Here is a 6,314-nt window from a genome sequence, read left to right as displayed (position 1 = left end):
CCCACAAGGATACCGATAGTTTCTAGAAAGAAACCATACTTAAGTATAATTATTCCATCTTCCCAGTGTTCTTTCCCTTTCGGCTTCCTCTGCTGTTAACCTCCCGCCATGATTCAAGGGGTCCTGCTACGACTGCCTCCGGGCCGTGTCCAGGGCCCTGGGATGCCGCAGCTTCTCACTGGCCTGCCTGGCTGGCAGAGGGAGTGGGCATGGTGGTGGCCCGTGTCCAGGCTCCCGTGGGAAGGCCCAGCTCTCAGCCTGCAGGGTCTGCACAGTCAGTGCGGGCGACGCTCTGACCTCACGCACATTGCCCTTTTGTCATTTCCAGCAGAGAAGGATAAAAAGGCTCGCCTGAGCTTTCCTGGAGTGGAGGCAGCTGCCCTTGGAAGCCCTCCCCAGGACAGCCTGGCCCTGGGGACCCTCAGGAACAGGGCTGAAGAGGGGCCACTGTGGGGACTGCAGGCCAGGAACCCAGAGTGCCTGCATTAAGAGATGGCCCCTTAGGGTGGCCACCAGCTGAAAAGGAAGGAAAGGTGGTTATCAGGACAAAGAAGGGCTCCAGTTCCAGCGCTGCAGCTGGTCTGGCCCAGGACGTGAGGATTAAAACGGACTCTCCAGTCCTGGGCAGAGGCTTCCAGTCGGACGTTCACGGCGGCTCCATAGGGACCCCTAGCGGCTGTTTGCTCAAACTGCGTCCTTCGGGGCTTTCCTGCTCCGGGCCTGGGAGTCTGACTTCTCGCCAGGAAGTCTCCCTGCAGAATCGCAGAGAGTTTTTGCAGGGCTCTGCTCCCACACTGCAGTTGGTGAGGAACGCACACACAACAGGGGTGACCATCCCACGGCATTATTACGGAGAAAATGGCTGGTTCTTTGCTTCTCTGCAGCCTCACCAGCTCATCCATGCAATGTCTTGGCCGTTCCACACCTTGATGGATTCTAAATCACACTTATAACCATTGTGTATCCCAGGTATCACCCCCAACTTACAGAGGGGAATCTGTTGAGGAGCATTTTCCTAAGGCCACCTGCCCAGCTGGGTGGCTGAGCTGGAATCTGAAGTCGGCTGTCTGCCTTCACAGTTCCCACTGCCTTGGTCCAAAGCTGTCAGTGTGTAGGTGAAAGCCTGGAGTGTTCTAACACATGGCGCTTGCTGTCTCCATGCCACACCCCTTTAAAACAAGTGGCAAGACATTTCCTCCCAGGACCCACATGTGACCAGAAGCTGAGGGCCAATAGATTCTCCGAGACAGAGAGAGCTAGATTTAAGGCATGGGTCTGACATGGATCTGTGTAGAAGCTAACCACTGGGGAATCCAACTTTCTCCAAGAAATGAGAAAAAGTGTGTGCCTCACCTATCTCTTGAGCTGTTGGAGGGCTGGCAGAAATACCGTATGTGACGTATTTTATAAAATAAAGTGATTTGACAATCATAACTTTTATTTTCATGAAAACTCAATCTGTAGTTACCAATTGATCGTTTGATGCAAAAGAAAGAATAGTGACTAGTCTCTGTGCCGTGCCTGGTATTTCAGATCGTGTTCCGTGTGCTTCTGTTATTAACTTGAATTCTTTTACAAGACAGGGAGGCAGGTAATATCATCATCCTCTGTTTTACTAATGAAAATGCTTCAGCACACAGAGAGAAGAAAACTTGTCCAAGATAAAACAGCTAGTCAGGAGTGGAACAGCCCTGACACAGCCCCTCAGCAGAACCAACTAACTGTCAGCCTTTAAGGATGCCTTCCAAAGTCTTGAAGAGAGGATGGGATGCTATGAAGGTCACCAGGGCTTGCAAGTTCCTCTTTTATTGGCCTTAATGATGACAACGGTCATTGCTGTCAGGCACTGTGCTAATCCGCGCTCATCCTGTGAGGTAATGCCCTTGCTTTACAGATGAGGCCTGTGGCTCAGAGGAGTAGAGCCTTTTGCCCAGGGCCACATGCAGCCAGAGCACGACTCATTCAGAATGTCCCCAGCACTCTCATAACCTGCTCCTAATCGCTATTATGCTGCCCTTCCTCCAGTGGGACAGGCAGAGCCTTTCTTCCTGCACAGCCCAGGACTCCTTTGGGCTCTGTTCATTCGTTATTTTTTTTTTTTTGCCCCCCTCCAGGATTCCATGCATAGGAAGCAAAGCACCTTGAGTAAGAAATGATCCAAAACCAGGCCCTCAGCCCATAGAGTGCCATGGTGATTTTAGAAAAGATGTACCCTTGGGGTGCTGCTGCCCACACCAGGATGTGGACATGAGCGTGGGCTGGGATTCATCCCCTTCTCACCCCTCTGCTGGTGCTGTTATGCAGAACACAGTTATTCCAGCAGGCCATGAAGACCACAGTCTAGAGTAAGAAAGGACTAGGAACTGTTGAGGGTGAATCCTCTGTGTCAGTGGCCTTGGGAGGTGCCAAAGGAAGAAAGATTTGGGATGAACAAGGAGGATTAACCGTGATTATTTTCTTGTTCCTCTAAATTCATATGCTGAAACCCTAACTCCAAGGTGACTGTATCTGAAGATAGGGTCTTCAGGAGGTAATTAAGGTCAGGAGAAGCCATAAGGTTGGGGTCCTCATCCAACAGGACTGTAGCCTTATAAAAAGAAGAAGGAGATCTCTCTCTCTCTCTCTGCATGTGAGGACACAGAAAGAAGGTGACCACCTGCAAGCCGCGAAGACAGCCCTCACCAGAACCTGATCATGCTCACACCCAGAGCTAGGACTTCCAGCCTCTAGACCAGTTTTTTCCAATCGTTTTTTGTCTCACAGCACATTTGAACCTATAGTTAAACTTCCATGGCACACTTAAATTATACTGACTAAAAAAAGAAAAGCAGAGAGAAAGAAAGAAAGAAAATACTTACTGTGCTTTGAACTTCTTTTAAAAATAATCTAAGTAATAATCTTTAAAAATGTTTGCAGCACACTTAAGATCCGTGGTGCACCGGTTGAAAATCATTGCTCTGGACTGTGAGAAATACATTTCTGTTGTTTAAGCCACCTGCTATTTTGTTATGGCAGCCTGAGTAAACTAAGACAAAGATGAATCCAAGGGACACAGAGCACTAACAGATGACTCTTGGCAAATAAATGAGAGTGTTTGGCTCTGGGAGTGTGTAGGGTGCACTAAATTTTCTTTCTCAGAGTAGCTATAAAGAAAGGAGACAGGGCCTCGGTTAAGCTGCTCTGCCCTTGTTCATCAAACATTTTTGAACCATACCTACACACCAGGTTTTGAGAATAGAAAGATGTAGACATAGTCCCCCAAATCTGAAAGTCAAAGATATGATGATTAACTCACCTCAAAATCCTCTGCTTCGTCACAGACGGTCTGTGGCAGAGTTGCTCAGCATATCCATGAGACAGACACTTCCATCTCAGCCTGTAACACAGAATTTTGTTCCTTAACAAATCCTTATGTCTGGGGTGCCAAGCAAAGTCTCATTGAAACTTGCTAAGCTTGGGACGAAATATGCCTTCCCTGAAATAAATTATTCTAAGTTACACATCAAGTTAGAGGTTCAGCCTTCATCTTCTAACATGTTCATTAACCTTTCAAATAGAAAGTATGCAAACGAAATATTTGTTAAGCTTCACTGAGGGGCCATTACATGTAATAGAGTGTTGAGACATGATCATAGGGCCACAGGGATAGATCAGACAGTCAGACACAGACTTTTCCTCTCAAAGGACTACAAACTCCTGGAAAAGGAGAGGCGTAAGGAGGTGGGGAGATGCCGAGCTGAGAAAGGAACAGGCACAAAAACAGAAGTGTCTGAAGGGGAAAGTTGGGGGCATGAGTAATTCAGATTGGTCAGAACACTGGATATACATGTGCTCTGAGGGATGGCACATCGTGTTGAGAAAGCCAGTTAAAGTTTTGCGGTGGTGGGACTTGAGAATCTAACTAATGAGGGTATGTGTTAGACAACCTCAAAGGTTATGAGGATTTTATTAGGGTTCTTTGCCAGTCCTAGTCCCTAGAGCCCATGCTAAGAGATATAGTGTGTGTCCAGGATAGGTTGTCCAGCAGACTGAATGAATGGCTAATAAGCTGACGGTGCTCACTTAACCTTCACCCCTACTACTGATAGAACCATGCTTAAGTTTGGGTTCATATCTAGACTAAAAAGAGCTAAGTATAATTTGGGTTTATCACCGAAAAAGTGATAATCATTACACATAAAATGCATTCTAAGTGAATTAAAGAGAGAAGTATTAAAAAAAATCGTAAAAATGGAAGAAAAATCTATATGGATATTTTTCAAATTTCTCATAGGAAAAGAACATAGTACGTTTTAAAAAATTAAGGAAAATTAAAAGAAAATATTAGATGTCAAATTTTTCTACAGAAATTGAAAATATATAGATCTTAAAATAAGGAAAACAAGCTAAGTGTGAGCAGTCAATTTAATAGCTAAATGGTTTCATAGAATTAATATGTAGAGTGCTCACCAAGATCAATGTTTTAAACATGATCACCAAAAGATAAATGGCCTAAGAATACAAACCAGTAGTTCACAAAGAGGAAAAACAAACAGCTAATCAAATTTTTAATGTTCGATGTTATCAGTAACCTAAAAATTGCCAATTAAAATAATACAGCACTGTTTTTACCTATCAAATTCAGCACACTGAGTGAACACTTTCATATACTGCTTGCAAGATTTTTTTTTTGTAGAGACAGAGTCTCACTTTATGGCCCTCGGTAGAGTGCCGTGGCATCACAGCTCACAGCAATCTCCAACTCCTGGGCTTAAGCGATTCTCTTGCCTCAGCCTCCCGAGCAGCTGGGACTACAGGCGCCCGCCACAACGCCCAGCTATTTTTTGGTTGCAGTTCGGCCGGGGCGGGGTATGAACCCGCCACCCTCGGTATATGGGGCCGGCACCTTACCGACTGAGCCACAGGCACCGCCCTGCTTGCAAGATTATTAATTGATATAAATTCTTCCCCCCATCTGGATTAGTTTATGTATTTTTCAAAGTTTTACTGAACATAATACAAGAAATTTTTTTTTTTTTTGATACAGAGTCTCACTATGTCACCCTCGGTACGTGACTCTTGTCATGTAAGTAAAGTAAGGAGAATAATAGAAAAATGCATCTCTGGGTACCTGTTACCTAGCTTTTAACAGCCAACATTTTGCCAGTGTCATGTCATCTAATCCCTATACTTTTTTTTGCTAGAATATTTTGAAACAGATACTAGACATAACCATTGCAGTGTCTCACTTTGTCGCCCTTGGTAAAGTGCCCTGGCATCCTAGCTTACAGCAACCTCGCTTGGGCTCAAGCGATTCTCTTGCCTCAGCCTCTGGAGTAGCTGGGACTACAGGCCCCTGCCACAATGCCCAGCTATTTTTAGAGAGGAGGTCTCGCTTTGGCTCAGGCTGGTCTCAAACCTGTGAGCTCAGGCAATCCATTAGTCTCAGTCTCCCAGAGGATATGAATTCTTAAAAGCAATTTATTATAATATGTACTAATAGCTTTGGTTTAGAAATTCCACTGTGGGGAATCTAAGGAAATAAACGGAAATATAACAAATGCTTCATGTGTAAGGATCTTCCCCTTATCACAGAGAAAAACTGAAAGTAACCTAAATGTTAAAAACTAGGGAAAGTGGTAATACCCCATAGTTTTACCTCCACAGTATTCTTCAGTTAATGTAACTCTTTTTAAGTCCCCCTTCAAAATTCTCCCATTCTCTGTGATTCTGATGGTGCTAAGCTGAATCCCCAACTCCAGGAGAGAATACACAATCCAGGCTCTGCCAATGAGGATACACCATTCCCAGATACAGTGGTTGTTCAGAATAGCTAGGGCCTGCTAGGAAGGATATACCCTTTTTGCTCTTAAGATTACTGGCTGCAATTAAAACCAACACAGCAGAAAAGAGCCCGTTCTGAAAGAATGTTTTAAGATCAATGAACTATTGTGACTTGAGTTTCTGTCACTAGTAAGAGTCCCAGTACTGACCATTATTCTGTAGCCTTGCTATATTGATCTGAAGAAATATTCTGTGGCCATTCTAAGCCATCCTTGTGAATGGTTTCTAGGAACACAGCTTATGATAAAGTAATGCACAATCAATAAACAGCATGATCTTGACTGCGTTTAAACATTTCATGGAAACAAAATGTTGGAGGACTACACACCAAAATATGAGCAGCCAGGCTGGCTGGTGAGGTTATAAATATCGTTTTTAATTTTCAGTATGTGTGACACAAATGTCTGACAATACTAAATACTTAAAAGATTGACATTTTATTTACATCCCCCCATTCCAAAAAGCACTTAAGTTGTAAATGAAAATTTATA

The sequence above is a fragment of the Nycticebus coucang genome, chromosome 10 (assembly GCF_027406575.1).
Source record: "Nycticebus coucang isolate mNycCou1 chromosome 10, mNycCou1.pri, whole genome shotgun sequence".
NCBI lineage: Eukaryota > Metazoa > Chordata > Mammalia > Primates > Lorisidae > Nycticebus > Nycticebus coucang.
Note: the sequence above shows the minus strand (reverse complement) of the source record.